This window comes from Solanum tuberosum, unplaced genomic scaffold, assembly GCF_000226075.1.
Source record: "Solanum tuberosum cultivar DM 1-3 516 R44 unplaced genomic scaffold, SolTub_3.0 scf00201, whole genome shotgun sequence".
NCBI lineage: Eukaryota > Viridiplantae > Streptophyta > Magnoliopsida > Solanales > Solanaceae > Solanum > Solanum tuberosum.
Window position 1 is genome coordinate 159,480 of NW_006239126.1, and position 17,751 is coordinate 177,230.

General features: G+C 33.6%; 1 long non-coding RNA gene across 1 annotated transcript; it reads left to right on the forward strand.

Annotated features, from left to right (window-relative positions):
• Positions 1–12,684: 12,684 nt before the first annotated feature.
• On the forward strand, positions 12,685–14,265 carry LOC102585968 (uncharacterized). The gene is made up of 3 exons (XR_001474429.1): positions 12,685–13,000; positions 13,555–13,596; positions 13,897–14,265. It is a non-coding gene; the product is annotated as an uncharacterized lncRNA (long non-coding RNA).
• Positions 14,266–17,751: the final 3,486 nt, after the last annotated feature.

Here is a 17,751-nt window from a genome sequence, read left to right on the forward strand (position 1 = left end):
GATTTAAATAAGATTTATTTAATAGTATAAAGAAAATTTATAAACTGAATATTCTAAATCATTCGAAATCTAAGAAGCTCAAAAATTAATTTCTACCGAGGGAGGGTCAAAATTGAGTGTCAACATAATATATGGATTAACATAAGATTAACGATGTTTGTTAGAAGATCATATATAAGTTAAACAAAATAGCGAATATTTATAATTAGATGTATCTGCGGTTTGGTGAAAAATAAAACTAAAACACAAATCAAATCAAGCCGACTTAAAAAAAACATTTGATTTTGTTTGGTTTTTCAATTTTTAAAATCGACAATATTTTATTTGATATGATTTTGTTTTTTATCGTAAAAAAATTGATAATTTGATTTGATTTTGATTTGAATTGGACAGTTTTTTAGTTAACAACTTAGCAAAGAGACTCATAAATTAGAGTGAAAATACATATTTTTTGCTATCATAATTTACGTGAAAGTGTTTGATTGGACATAAAACTTAGGAGAAAAAAAGATAAAATTTAAATAAACTAGAGCTATAGAAAGTTTGGCGGTTATAATATAGTAATGAAGTATTTTGTGTGATAAAAGTTCTGTTAATATTAATTGCTAGTACTTGTAAGAAAGAACTAATCCTTTTTTTTTTTAGATTTCATGAGAGAGTGAATGGATAAAAGGTCAAAAGGATCAATGAGTTCAGTTTGTACATATAAATTATTATTAAATTGAGATAAAAATAAATAAATAAATAAAGATGCTATATGCAAATTACTTTTTAACAATAATTTTTAAGGAATTTGTAAAAGGAAAACATGACAAGTAAAATGAATTGGAGGGATTAATTTCATTGCACTTTGGAAGATATTCGATACTATTCTTGGTGAAAATGTTTTTTCATGAATGAACTCAAATTTGCTAGGGAAAATATATTATTTTCCTTCAAAATCTTGTTTTTAGAACTTTTAAGATTTCCTTCAAATTTTGGTTTGTCTTTATTATTTATCTCCCGTTCATTTTTACTTGTCGAAGAAGCAATAAATAAATAGTTTCGGTTGGATTAAATTGCCTTTTTTAAAATTTAGAATTCATAAATTCAAAATTCAAGTTTATTCGAGGTCCGAAGACATGCATGGTATGCATCTAACTTAATATTACAACTGAAATCTTGAAGCAACATGAGAAATAAACATAGTATAGAGTACAGAGAATGAGAAATAAACATAGTATCTTGCAAAATTAGACCGTAAGAGTGAACCTCTGTTCCATTGGATAAACAATCATATTTGCCCTCCTTCTTAGATAGTTCCAAATTGGTTCATCACTCATCCTCCTTCTCTCAAAATACCATTCTTCTTCTTCTTCGAATTTTTGTATAATTTTCTCGAAAATCCAAAGTAGCATTTCCCCTCCAGAAAGCAGAAAACAGAGGAAATACAAAACAGGGGAAACAGAGTCCGGGAAGAGAACAGAGGCAGTGGAAGCCAAAGACAGAGAACTAAAGAAAATCATAACATGGTGTACGAGGTCGGAGAATTTCCTGTACATATAATGACGAGAACATTTCAGCTTAATAGCGTATACTAAACAGTATAGGAGCAAAGAAGTGACAGAAACTCTCATGGTTTTCGGATGAGTCGAAAAAGGATCAGTCTTGTTATTGTCTTGATATTTTAGCTGTAGAAAATTGAGGAGAATAGTGAAGAAGAATCCAAAAACTGTGAGGGAACAAGTTGTGGTGCTCAGTTGGTGGTACATATAGAAAATGGAGGATTGTGTAGCCATGAAAGTGGAATATGCTTGGAACAAAAATAGGCCAATTCTTGAATTATTAGCCATTTGAAAAAATTGAAGTTGAGAGACAATGCAAGAGAGTATTAATGTGTGTGTATATAGAGATGAAGAAGATATAATTAGCAGTTGATTTAAGGGAAAAGGGTCAAAAATACCCCTCAACTTTGGTTTATTGTTTGACTTTACCCTCGCCGTTAAAATGAAGTTAATTTTACCCCTCCCGTTACTAATTTCACCAAAATTACCCCTCATTATACGGAATCCCCAAAATTGACCTAAATTGACCCAAATTACCCGATTTTTTTTTTTAAAAAAACTTATTCCCTATTTTTAACCCAATGACCCGACCCCTCTAGGATAACCCGGTTAACCAATTAACCCAATGCCCATTTACCCTTGTAGAACAATCAGGCAAGAACCCAATAGACATTAGAGGATTCGAAAACCTCATCGAATGAGTGAGTGAGTAATTTTGAACTTCGCATAATCAAACACTGTCATATATCCATCCAAAGCCACACTCAAAATCCGATATTGCTGCGCCTCCTCACCACTCTCCTTCCCAATTTTACCAACACAAATCGAAGTCACAGTCTTGTTGTGACTCTCCATTGTACATAGCAATTTCCCACCTCCAGGTATATCCCAAATCTTCACAGAATTTCCACCAGCAGTAGCAACTAACCCACCATATGGAAAGTAAATCACATCCTCAACGGGCTTTCCATGGTCAAACTCCATCACCGAACCCGAATTCATCACCCTAACACCCCAAACTTTCACCGTATGATCATAAGACCTAGAAACAAACATATCATCACTTACAGGAAATTAAAACACTTCCAATAACTCTACAAGATTCAAGTACTTCAAAGAGCTAGCACTTCCAATAACTCTACAAGAAAATTAAAACACATCCTTTAAATCTCACATCATATTGACAATTGCAAATATGGTGCTTAGGCAGCCCTCCACCCAAGATAATCATTCTTGTCTTCCTCAAACCAGCATGGACAACATAATTCTTTTGTCAAACAAATTCTTCATTATCCACATTCATATATTTACAGAACCTGAACAAAATTGCACATTTACATATATATTGATGAACATGATGGAGAAAAGGAGATTCAAAGAGAAAGAATGGGTAACGGGGCATTGGGTTAATTGAGTTAACCGGGTTATCCTAGAGGGGTTGGGTCATTGGGTTAAAAATAGGGAATAGGGTTTTTTTTTTTAAATCGGGTAATTTGGGTCAATTTTGGGGATTCCGTCAAATGAGGGGTAGTTTTGGTGAAATTAGTAACGGGAGGGGTAAAATTAACTTCATTTTAACGGCGAGGGTAAAGTCAAACAATAAACCAAAGTTGAGGGGTATTTTTGACCCTTTTCCCTTGATTTAATGTGTATATATAGAAAAAAAGCGCCTTGTCTAAATTGAGTGTCAATACTTTTATTCGAAACCATTTCCTAAATGTCGCACTCTCTTTTTTCAACGTTCAAAGACGTCACGGCCACATCCACATCCAATTTCAACGAAATTTCATCTACAAGTAGATATAAAATATGAAACTTTAAAAGTTTGATACTAATCACTAGGAATTTGTTTCGATCATATTGTTAAACCTACATATCCTTATATAATTCAAATTATATAATCGTGTTTAGGGCAGAGCAATAAGCATATATTTTAATTATTCAAAATGTATAATGTTTTTTTTTTTTTAATAATTATTTCTCCAAACATGTTACTGTTATTGGTAAAATATTTTTTCATGATTGAACACAAATTTTTACCCATCTATTTCAATTTGTTTGTCCTATTTTTTTATTTAATCCGTTTTAAAAGAAGGAATCTCTTAAAGAATGTCTATTTCCATTTTTAACAACTTTTTAGTTGCAACTTTTCAATTGTCATGTTTAAAACTATAAAATTAAAGGACATTTTGGTATATTTGACGTATGTTTAGTATGAGATTACAAGATTTAAAAATCTTCTTTACTTTTTTTTTAATTGTGTGTCAAGTCAAAAAGCAGATAAATAAATTGAAACAAGGGAGTAAAACTTCTAAGATTTACTTCCAATTTTGGTTTGTCTGTTGCATGCGGGATTTAACTTGCATGGATATAGACACAAGTAAGACTAAAGAAAAAAACAATAACATCCAGAAAGGAGGTAAGAAAATGGATTGAGGTTTATAGAATCTCTCGATCCAATTGTTACAGGTACAGGAAAAAGGGCGATGCAGGAATATAACACATTTAAAGGAAGAACATTAGGTATAAAGACTGCAGAGTATAATTTTGCTTACCATACAGAACTGCTCCAATAAATGCATCTTCTGATGGTGGTATCTTTTCAGCTGTTCCAAGAAGCAGCTTCCCACTCACTGTCCCGATGCCTTTTGCATGCAATTTTGCAATATCCTAGAAGAAGACATGTACTTTAGTTTATTCGGCTTCATAAGAAGTGCCGGGGAGAAAAAAAATCATAAGCAGCACCAAGAAGTCTCCAATAAATCTTCTAATATGGATGTTGCACTGGTTGCGTCAGTATCAATACTCTGCTTCATTTTATGGAACAACTCATCGACATCAATTTCTTCAGACTGGAGATCCTCTGCAAATCAACCCAATAGCGAAAAGTAAATGCATACACCTCTTGTTCATCTTTCAAAACAATTTGTTTGCCTACAAGCAGACACTTAACATACATCAGAAGAACCATGTGTTTATTTGTGGATAAATCGGGTGGGTTAAATGGGTTATGGGTAGGTTTTGAAATTTGGGTTAAAAAATTGATCAATTCGGGTTGTGGGGTAGGATTGCGCCACGTGTACACAATAAGTGATCCGTTAGTAGGAGGGGTAAATGTGTACTGATTATTGGACGGCAAGGGCTTTGATGAACGAAAAGTATGACGAAGGTATTGACATACCATTTTCGAAAATTCGGGGGTATATTTATCCTTTTTCCCTACATTAAATAAAGAGATAAAGTGCTAAAAACACACATAAATTTTTCCCGTTTTGTGTTAGATATGTACATATATTTTTAGGAATAATTTTTCTATTTGTGTATTAAATATAACATAAATAAAATTTTTGTTTTAAGTCTTGCGGCGATAAGTAAAAAAATATTTCCTAAGAAGATATGTATATATCTAACACAAAACGAGAAAAAATTGAAAGTGAAGGGTTAGGTGGATTGGGGTAGAATTATTATTTAAAATAAAATAATATCTAACTTATGATTTGAGGAGGGAGATGAAGTAAAAAAATACTTTTATTAAAGAAATTTAAACAAAAAAAAAACTAAAAAAATGAGTGGGGGCGATTGGGAGGGGGGGGGGGGGGGTACGGTGAGAAGATGTGATAGAATGGGGTAAGACAAATATTTTAAAAAATATATTATTTTTTAGGATAATAATTCTTTAATCCTTAATTTTAACTTATACTAATAATTTATTTAATTTTTGCCAAAGTGGAATGTTTTGTCCATACGGAATGTGATGTGACAATTTTTTTAAATAAAAGAGAGTGTAGTACACACCATGAAGAGAGTGTAATAATATAGAGGGATGTATTTCTAAAACTCACAAGTGATAGTTTAGTTATGAAATTCATCAGAAGTTTAAGAATGAAACTAAAAAAAAATGGACAGTTTAGATATGTTTTTGACATTAATCTCTTAAACAAATATTGAGTATTTATAATAATTGATTGTGAACTCTACTATTAATATTACTATTTCAAATTGAAAAATTATTATAAATTTAAGAAAGTTCAAATCCAAATTCATCTGAAACTCCAAATTTGTTGATAAAATCTTGGATATTATACTTACCTTAATTCAAACTTTGACTAAATTTCCAAAGATATTGTATGTGTACTAGAACTCCTTCCATCCCAAATAAGTGTTACTTTAGCAGAAAAAAAAGTGTGTTCCAAAATAAATCTCATCTGGGAATTTAAGACACGAATTTATACTTTCTTTGGTTCTTGTTAAGTGAATTGTTTGGGAGGATACGATCTCTTAAGAAAAATATTTTTAGCACATAATAAAAATGTTATTCTTAATGAATATAAAATAATTAAGAATTTTATTAAATGAAGAATAAATAATAACAAATATTAATAATTAACTTAAAATAAATTAAAAGTAATATTTAATAAATGTTCAATTTTTATGAGAACATATATATTTATTATATTACCCTTATTTAGAAGGGAGAGTTGTGAAGGACGAACATGGCTGCAAAAGTTATACCGTTGGCTGTAAAAGTTGTATCGTGCAATTCCAACAAGTAGACAAATAAGGGCATTTTTGTAATTTCAAGGCATAAATTGGTACTTCTTTCATAAGCCACGTGTTATTGCTTAGTGCAGCTTTTTTCCAATAGTTAACTGATCATTCCCACTTTCTCCATTTCATTCTAGGTTATTCTTTGTGAAGCTCTTGAAATTGTAGAGAAAATACTATCAAACGTTCTTAATTTCTTTGGTTTTTTCTTTTTTTTGTCTATTTATTTACAGGAAATTAATAAATTTTGCGCTTTGCCATTGTTGAAATTTCCCAACACGCAAATACAGTTCAGGTAACAATCTCTTTTCCAAGTTCAAATTTGAGTCGTATCATGTATGCGTGATTATTGCTCTGTTTCAGCTTCTCATTGGTTGTATCATGCATTTTTGATTGTGTGTTGTATTTTCTGCTTTCTCTTTCATCCCTTCATTGTGATAGGATTGCGATAGACTCTTGGTTTTCTTCTTATTTTGAATGTTTTGGTTCATAAAGATTTATAATTTCCTGAATCGAATGAATTTTATTAGAAGCTCACAAATTTGACAATTACTCCTATGTCTTGGTCCAAAAATGGATACTTGAAGTTCATGAAATTGGTATCTACTTATGTGAATGTTTATGATAAACATGAATAACAAAATTGGTTATCTCGATTCTCTGCTCCAATGAAATGTGATATACATTTATTGGCGTAAAACCATCCACTTCCATGGCATCGATTCAATACAGCAATAAGCAGAAGAAGAAATTGGAAAGAAGAGATGTCAAGAAGAATAGCAAAGAGAAACAAGACTTCTCAGATATTTCGGAGATCCCTAAGAAGCTTTGATCTTTGTCTAAAGATGAGGTGGAACAATCTGGACTCTTCATCACAAATGAGAAGGATTGAATTTTGTCCATCTGATTTAGTAACACCTGTACATACTCATCCCATTCTAGAAAAACTTTGCTCACGTGATTAGCACGTTGAGGAATATAAGTTTGTTAGATTAGTTATAGAGTAGACAACTAAAGAAAGGACATGTGGATATTGAGTTTTCTTTTATCATTAGCTTTATTCTGTGTAATACTTGTATATATACAGGTTTGGAGATGAATGAAATTATCAGAAAATTTCCCAAAGTATTTTTCTTTTCATTCTTTCATGGTATCAGAGCAATAGCTCGATCAAATCTCTTTTCTCACAAATTTACATTATTCATCACTGATCTATAATACAAAATGGATCAAGAGAAAGATGAAACTCAGGTGTTGAACACATCGACTGCCTCAAAGACCACCACGATCGACATCAATCATTCATATCATCTACACTCTTCAGATTCGCCGGGAATGAATATCATCAGCTATACCTTTGACGGGAAGGGATTCCCAGGATGGAGGAGGGCAGTGTTGATAGCACTCTCAGCCAAGAAGAAGCTTGGCTTCATCAATGGAGGATGCAAAGCTCCAGGTCTCGATACAGCAGAGTATGAACAATGGAGCTGTTGCAATGATATGGTGATCTCATGGTTGCTGAATTCACTTTCCAGGGAAATTGGAGACAGCGTAATCTACTCCAAGACTGCCAAGGAGATCTGGGATAGCCTGGAAAACAGATTCGGAAGATGCAATGGAGCAAAGATGTATCACCTGCAAAAGGAGGTATCAAGCTTAGTACAAGGTACAAGTGATATAGCAAATTACTTCACTAAACTTAAGAGGCTATGGGATGAATTGGATTCCCTTAATGTTATTATATCTTGTACTTGTGTGTGTGTATGTGAAGGTAAGGGAAAGTTGGTTAAATCACTGCAAGATCAGAAACTAATGCAGTTTCTGATGGGGTTAAACGACGTCTACGCTCATGCAAGAGGGAACATCCTGATGATGAGCCCTTTGCCAAGCATTGATGTTGCATACTCCCTTTTGTTGCAAGATGAGAACCAACGAGAGGTTTATGTTAATGCAAACCCCTTAACCAACTCAGCAGCTTTTATGGCAACAACACAAAGCAAGTGGAATCACAGAAATGGTAACCAAATGATGAGAGGAAACACTCAATCACAGAAGTATGATAATGGGGAACAAAGGAACGCAAAATCAGTCCAAAGGTTCAGGTCTAGGAAGACTAAGTACAATCCTAATGTTACATGCACTTACTGTGGAAAAACAGGACATGTACATGATAACTGCTACAGGCTCATTGGATACCCTGATGATTTTGAATTTACTAAGACAAGAGAAACTCAGGGAACAATGAAGGCAAATGCAGTCACAACTGAAGAAAAATCTGAAGCATTCCAGAACACACAAGAGGATACAGCCTACAACAATTACAACCAGTACATGAGCAAAGAACAATACACAAATCTGGTGCAGCAGGTTACAAAAGATGTCCTGAAGGAGAGTAGGACAACACCAACCACTGGTTTTAATGGAAATGTCATTGCTGGTACCATTCTGAGGAACTCCAGCTCATGTTTATCACTTATTAATTCTTGTACATGGATTATTAATTCCGGTGCTTCAGAACATATGTGTTTTGATCCCAATTCTTTTCTATCACTCACTCCCCTTCCTGTGCCTTTAACTCTCACTTTGCCTAACTCTTTCAGGATCATTGTGACTCATACAGGAAGTGTCTCTGTTCTTCCAAATTTGACTCTGAAAAATGTCCTATATGTACCTGTTTTCAAGCATAATCTGATATCTGTACACAGGTTATCAAGTCAAATTAAATATGATGTGTTATTTACTCTTAGTGGTTGTGTGTTACATGACCCTTTAATGAAGAACATTCAAGTTTTTGGTGATGTGAATGAGGGATTGTACCTGTTGAAGTCTTCTAGTATTAGGTCTCAGTTTGTTTCTAATGCTAATGTAGTTTCAATTCCACAAGGAAATAGTTCCATTCCTAGTTCAGGATCAGTTCCTTTTTCTTTTTCTGCAAATGTAGTCCCTTCTGTTGATCTTTGGCATGTAAGGTTAGGGCATCTGCCCTTTTCTGCAATGAGAAAATACAGTTTCATTCATTTCCCTTCTAAATTTGAACATGTTTGTGATATTTGTCCTAAAGCTAGGCAGACTAGACTCACTTTTCCATTAAGTGCTATTCATTCTACCAAGCTATTTGAACTGATCCACATTGATACTTGGGGACCATACAAATCACCCACTTACAATGGTTTTCGATACTTTCTTACTATAGTTGATGATTATAGTAGAGGTACTTGGACTTTCTTGTTAAGCTCTAAGAGTAATGCTTTTCCTACTCTCAAGGAGTTTCTAGCTATGATAGAGAGACAATTTCATGCCCAAGTCAAGTGCATTAGGTCTGACAATGCACTAGAATTGGGAACAGGTATTCAGAAGGCTTCTTTTCTTAAGTTTCAAGGGATTTTGCACCAAACTTCATGTGTTGGAACTCCACAACAAAATGGTGTTGTGGAGAGAAAACATAGACATTTATTGGAATTAGGGAGGGGACTGATGTTTCAGTCTCACTTACCTATTGATTATTGGGGAGATTGCATATTAACAACTACATATTTGATTAATAGGTTGCCATCCAAGGTACTACATGGAAGAACACCATATGAAGTTTTTTTTGGTAAGCAGCTTAACTACGAATTTTTGAGAAGCTTTGGATGTCTCTGCAATGCTTCAACTCATTCTCAAAACAGAGAAAAGTTTGAACCAAGGGCAACAACTTGTGTCTTCCTAGGTTATCCACAAGGTAAAAAGGGCTACAAGTTGTTAGAGCTCAACACTAAGAAAGTCTTTGTTTCCAGGGATGTTCACTTCCATGAGCAGTAATTTCCTTTTGCCTCTAACAAATCATATCACTCTCTTCCTCCAATTTTCTCATATCATAATTCTACTCTGGATACCCCAGAATCTGTCTCTTGTCCTTCACCTTCTCCACAAGCTCTTGCACCTCCTGATATTACATCCCCAGATATTGCGACACCTTCTCCCATCAGTCCGAGTGTCAGCAGTCCGACCTCTTCTTCCCTTTCGTCTTCTTCTTCTTCTCCTCTCATCACTGAAGGGAGAACTCAAAGAGTAAGACATAAGCCAAGTTATCTAGAGGACTACTATTGCAATAACATCCAACTGACTGATGTTACCACTGCATGTTTTGTCCACCCTAGTACGCCCACTGCTTTCTCTTTTACTTCTTTGTCCCTTCCAAATCAGCATATGTTTAACTCTATTTCTGATGTAGTTGAGCCTAAGAGTTTTGCCCATGCTTCTCAACATGCTGGCTGGAAAGCAGCAATGGATGCTGAATTAGAGGCTCTTGCACTGAATCACACTTGGGACATTCTACAATTACCACCAAGAAAGAAAGCTTTGCCTTGTAAATGGGTTTACAAGGTAAAACACAGGTCAGATGGGTCTGTTGAGAGATTGAAGGCTCGCTTAGTAGTGAGGGGGGATGTTCAACAAGAGGGTGTTGATTTTTCAGAAACCTTCTCTCCGGTGGTCAAAATGACCACTATCCGGTGTCTACTCACAGTGGCTATCAAGAAAGCATGGCAGGTACATCAATTGGATGTTAGCAATGCGTTTCTTCATGGTGACTTACAGGAAGAGGTATACATGAAGTGTCCTGCAGGTTTACCCTCTATCAAGCCCAACCAAGTTTGTCTCCTCAGAAAGTCTTTGTATGGGTTGCGCTAGGCATCTCGACAATGGTATTCTAAGTTAGCTGGAGCTCTTGGTTTCAAAGGGTATACTAGTTCCATGAACGATTACTCACTATTCTTTAAGGCATCTGGTTCTCTCACCTCCATCATCGCTGTCTATGTTGATGACATCCTAATTACAGGGGATGACATCTCAGAAATTAATCACATCATGCAATTTCTTCATACAGAATTCAGAGTCAAGAATCTAGGCGACATTCACTATTTTTTAGGATTGGAAATCCTACGAGAAAAATAGGGATTCATCATTAATCAACGCAAGTTTACCTTGGAGTTGCTTGCTGATTTCGATTGTTCTGGTGTCGTTGTATCTTCGCCGCTTGATCCATACTCTAAACTTCATGTCGATGACAGTCCACCCGTGACTAATCCAACACTTTATCGACATTTGGTTGGGAAGCTCAATTATTTAACCCACACTAGGCCTGATTTGTCCTTTGCTGTGTTGACACTCAGTCAACACATGCAACATCCCTCTGAATCTCATTATCTTGCTGCTCTTCGAGTTTTGCGATACCTACGCAATGATCCAAGTCAAGGTATTTTGCTCTCCTCCGATTCAACCTTTACTCTCTTAGCTTTCTGCGACGCCGACTGGGCCTCTTGTCGTGAAACTCGAAGATCTGTCAGTGGTTACTTCATCACTTTTGGTGGTGCTCCCATTTCTTGGAAATCCAAGAAACAAGCATCCATCTCCCTTTCATCCGCCGAAACAAAGTACCGGTCTATGCGACGTGTGACTGCTGAAATTACTTGGTTGGTGCGTGTTCTTGCTGATCTCTCTGTTCCTCCAGTACTCCCTATCACAGTGAACTCCGACAGTCAAGCTGCCATTAGCATAGCCAAAAACCCAGTCTTTCACGAAAGAACGAAACACGTTGAGTTAGACTGCCACTTTGTGCGACAACAGTTCATCGCTGGTCTGATTACGCTTTCTTTCGTTCCATCGAAGCATCAGTTGGCTGATTTGTTCACCAAACCGTTGTCTGGGGTTCCCCATCGCCATTTGTTGAACAAGTTGGGGGTCATTTCTTCACCCTCCAACTTGAGGGGGGATATTGGCGTAAAACCATCCACTTCCATGGCATCGATTCAATACAGCAATAAGCAGAAGAAGAAATTGGAAAGAAGAGATGTCAAGAAGAATAGCAAAGAGAAACAAGACTTCTCAGATATTTCGGAGATCCCTAAGAAGCTTTGATCTTTGTCTAGAGATGAGGTGGAACAATCTGGACTCTTCATCACAAATGAGAAGGATTGAATTTTGTCCATCTGATTTAGTAACACCTGTACATACTCATCCCATTCTAGAAAAACTTTGCTCACGTGATTAGCACGTTGAGGAATATAAGTTTGTTAGATTAGTTATAGAGTAGACAACTAAAGAAAGGACATGTGGATATTGAGTTTTCTTTTATCATTAGCTTTATTCTGTGTAATACTTGTATATATACAGGTTTGGAGATGAATGAAATTATCAGAAAATTTCCCAAAGTATTTTTCTTTTCATTCTTTCAACATTAATAACAAAATTGGTTATCTCAATTCTCGCTTTGGTGATTCACATATGTGCGCTACGAACACCACTTGGTTAGTTGGTTTAATCGTCGTAGAAATATTTTTCTTTTTGGGGTTTTAACTATAACTTCGAGAAGCATATTAAAGGAGCTTTAGCAGTTCCCATGGAGAAGACAGTGAAATTTCAAAACTTAGTGACCTGTTCTATTCTGTAAAGGTCTACCTGAAGGTAAATGTTTCTTACTTCTTAGTATTAAACTGAGTTGTATTTGTCGTTCTAGATCATTAGGCTTTCTGAACTTTCGTGTTACTATTGAGAAATGATATATTGTTTTATCAAGAATAGGTTGTTGTTGATTATTATATATATATAATCTTATGTAAAAATATACGGTAAAAGATGAAGAAAACGAAGAATAAAAAGTTCTAGGTGATGAGAAACATGTCATTAGAAGTAAAGTACAAGAAATTAAATGCACTATCTATATCTATCACATTGATCTAGAAGGACAAACAACATCTTCTGCCTATGATGAACTACTTTCTACATCTCAAAAGCATTCAATTATAATCTTCTTTGATTGTTTGTAGATACAAATGCAGATGACAATTCAACTAGCTTTTTATCAGTTTCACCACTTTCCTCTCTCCAATTTGGAAGATGGATAGTGTGAGATCTCAGCCATCTTGTAGCAGGTGAATCAAAGCCATTAATTAATATGCTTTGACATAGGTATTGCAGTGAATTGTTGTTATAATTAAATAACCCCCACAACAGTAGCCAATTATTTATGCCTCTTGCTCCCTGACCTGCTTAAGCTTTTTTTTCCTTTATGTCGTCTCATTTGCAGTACATGGACAACAAGAATTATTGGCAGGTTTTGAAATTTGCATTGATTACTTTGCATAATTTTTCAGCTCATTTCAATAACACCTAAACTCAGAATTAATTAATAACATGATTTTCTATATGTGCTTGAGCGAGTTTATAGAGAAAATGTAATTGTTGTGAATTAATTTTTTTCTGCTGAAAATTGTACTATCCACTTTTAGGGAATAATGATACCACCAGTTGACTTATATACGTGGCTAAATTATTTTTCTAGCTTTTCATCCATTTTGATAAAAGTTGTCATTTTTTTTATATGGTACTTGCAGAAATCGAGCCATTCAAATATGAGTTTTTGTGAATTGTTCTGTATGACCTAAACTTCAACATTTAAAATCTTAGCTTTTGGTTTGATGTGTAGGAGCTGGGGCCAAATTTTAAGGATTGTGGATACTTTTCTGAGGTAAACAATATTGAAATCTAACTTAAACTGACATGTACAAGTATAGCCTCTACAATCTACATATTATGTTCTCTTTTAGTTTCATGTTGTCTCGATTCTTTGTGGTTCATCCAAGATCATTATTTGCGTGCATAGTACTTGTACAGAAAATTGTAGTCAAATTTTTAAAGTTGTAATTTGTGTTCGTTCACTGGTTCACATGTGATGATGCTGATTTAATCCTTCTAATGATACAAACATATTTCATGAAATTTCACGTGGGGTCTGAAGAGTATGGTGTGTACTCCCTCACTTATGAAGGTATAGATGTTATACTTGACTCAGACAGAGGAGAGTGGAATTTCATGTGTAAGGGTGAAATCTGGAGATCTACGAAGGAACGCCAAAAGCGAAGGCAGCTCTCTCGTCCCTACCGACGCTGAGGTGCGAAAGCACGGGGAGCGAGCAGGGTTTGTAGTCCATGCCGTAAACGATGAGTGTTCTTATTACATTTTTACTATTGAGACATTATAAAATTCTTGAGTAATGCTACCTACGAGCTTACTTTTTCACAAAGGTTGCAGAATGACAAATATCACATTCGTTTGGGGGTCCAGTAACATCTAAATTGTGTGAGTCAAATTATTTGTGATGATTCTATATTGCAGATGTGTTCAACACCATTTGAATGTTATAAAGGGTCTGTAGGCTTTTAGAAGTCAGGAACAATGCTATCTCTAACCCTCTGACTAAGCAATATGCCTTAGTTCTAGTATAAAACTAGAAAAACTACCATCCTATCTCTCCCTTACCCAAGTCAAAAACTATCATCCTCTCAAAACTACAGTATTAGGAAAGAGGATTCTTAATAGTTTTACCAACACTATTTGCTACTTAGCTTGCTTATTTATTGGTGAGAAATACGGATCTTTCGGGGAAGAAAAGGTCGTGAAGATGTGAGTATGATAGTGAAATTTATGGTGGATCCAGCAGAAGAAAAAGTTCAGGCAGCATTTCTGTGAGCAACTCATCTTGAAGGTGTAGAAAAAGCACATACAACACTCGTAGATGAATGACCACATCATTATAACAATGGAAAGTGAGCCTATAATATACAGGAAGTTATACAGTAAAGTTCTGCACTGAAAGAGAATAAATAGTATTGAAAGTATAAACTACATACAAATGTAAAACAAATATACATAAATATTTGTGATTAACACTGTATTACTCCCTCCGTGTCATTTTATAAAATTTATGCATAAGTTATCATATTTTGCCTATTATATCCTTAATAGAATAGTTAATTAATCTTGTCATTTATTAATAGAGTTGACTTAAGAAAACATTAAATAAGGGTAGAAGGGTAAGGTTACATCATTTCTTAATGCAAGCAAAAATGGTGAACATATAAAATGAGACGGAGGGAGTAATAATCTTACATACAAATAACATAAAAAACTTAATTTTTACAAAAAGAAAAAAAAACAAAAAGAATGATAATTACACAGGTTGAACTATCTTACATATTATTTATTAAAAAAAGGGAAATTTCACAAATATCCATTATAATAAACTTAATTATGCTTCATAATTATAGTTTGCATATTTACCGACGGTAGCTATAGTTTAAGTTGTTTGTATAATTTGCGGGTACGTTTGTAATAATTGAGTTATTTTTGTATAAACTTGAAATAATGAATATGTACAAATATGAACATCTACTTTAAACACTTATACAAATTATATTATACAAAATTACACCATACAAATATTGATAGATATTATATTATACAAATTCTAAATTATATAACAATATGGGCATACAAACTTGAAATCCCAACCCACGTAATTATCATTAAATGTTGATCGTGAGTGATAATAACTAATATTATAATAATGATGACTAACTAACTAGTATACGTATACTTAATTACAGAATTTTCCCAATTAAAAATAAGACTATGACTAACCGTAACATCTTAATCGATAAGTGGGTCTTGGATTTTAAAATAATAAAACCTTCAAAGAACCACTAAAGCCTAAAGGACAAACATATATCTTTTACCTGCACTTTTGTCGATTAATCAATGTTAATTATACACATATTTGATTAGTAATACTTGTTAAATTATTAAAGATAAGAGTTTGCACTTATTAATCATAGAAAAATTAAAACGACCTCGGTCACTATAGGTGAGTACACAATATAATAGATGCACTAACATGAAATTAACTATATTTGCTCAGATCATATATACGTTAAACAAAATATTGTATATTTATAAGTAGATATATTCAAGATTTTGGTCAAAATTTAAATTAAAACACAAATCAAATCAAGCTGACTAAAAAAAATAACAATAGATTTCGTTTGGTTTTGAATTTTTACAACGAAAAACATTTGGCTTGATTTTCGGTTTTACTGTTAAATTTTTTTGATAAAATAACCAAATCAAACCAACAAATTATATACATAAGTTTTTATAATTATAAACATATGATATTAGCTTTTCATAAATAACTGTAATATTTTATATCTTTTTAATTATTAATTTACCTATAATTTACATAAATCTCACAATATTAATAGCTAATTATATCATTTTTCTAATATTTTTCAAATTACAAGAATCTCTTAAAATTTATGGATTCCGAATGCATCATTGGACTTGTAGATACATCACTAGACTTCTCGATACATCAACAAACATCCTAATACATAGCGGAGGGATGTATCCGAGAGGGGATAAGATATTTGGATACTGGATATATAGGCGGGATGTATCAGAGAGAGTAAGGATATATCCGAGAGGGAGATGTATCAGAGAGGGGAGAGATCGATGTATGCGAGGGAGATAGAGATGTATCAGCGAGAGGGGATCAAAGTGATATATCCGAGAGGGAGATAGGGATGTATCAACAAGATGAGAGTGATGTATCCGAGAGGGAATTTTTAATTTTTTTTCTAAATAATAGAGAATTTTAGAAATTAAAATAAAATAAGATGTGTATTTAAGTAATTTTTCCATAATTTAATTTGAGTCTACTTGTTCCACATGCACTACAACATTTTTATTTCTATTTCTGGAAGGATGCTCAATCTCAACACTCTACTTTTCCTGTTTGGTCTAGAGGTGGTGTGGCATATTGTCGGTTTTTTTTTTTTAAGAGTTTAGGTAATCATTTTATTTAAAGTTAGGATATAATTATTTTGTATATTATCTGTATAGCTATGCAATATAAACATGCTAAAAACTTGAAATAATGTTGAAAAATGATAAAAGATTGAGACACATCCATCTTGCAATAGTAAAGAGAAATTTGTCGATTCGTAATGTTCATTTGAAATAGTTACAGCTCTCATATTTAAGTTATTTTAATATTGTCAATTTATCATTAGCTAGTTATAAAAGGAAAAAACTAAATCAAAGCAATAATTTTTATTTGATTTGTTTTAGAAATTTTAAAACCGACTAAATTAATCCCTTAATTTAATTTTGATTTTAAATAAAGAATCCATCCAAATCAAATCATGAATATCCTATTTATAATAAATTGCTCGTAAACAAAATTATATGAATTTTAGAAACTCAAAATTCTGAATTTATCTTCATTAAATTATCAAATTAAAATGGAGTAAATAACAAATAAATTTAATGTGATTTCAGCTCGTGGACTCTCAATATGTTGCCAAAGACACGTTACTCCATTTGTTAGCTGCTAATAAAGGACCCACAAAAGGGTCATACAGAAATTGTGTAGCCATGAAAGTGGAATATGCTTGGAACAAAATTAGGCCAATTCTTGAATTATTAGCCATTTGAACAATTAAAGTTAAGAGACATTGCAAGAGAGTACTGAAGAAAAAAAATATAATTAGCAATTGATTGTTGTGTGTAAAAAATTACCCCTCCCCTCCGTGCCCCCACCCATACACCCCTTCCACCAACCTATTCCTAATTATTTTTTTCCAAAAAAAAAATAAAAATTTACCACCCCCGGGCGACCTCCCCCACCTTCCACCAACCTACTCCTAATTTTTTTTTGTTTTCCAAAAACCAAAAAAAAATCTGTTTTTCAAAAAAAAGAAAAAAAAAGTTTACCCCCTCCCCCGGGCACCCCCAACACCTTCCACCAATCGACCCCTAAATTTTTTGTTTTCCAAAAATTAAA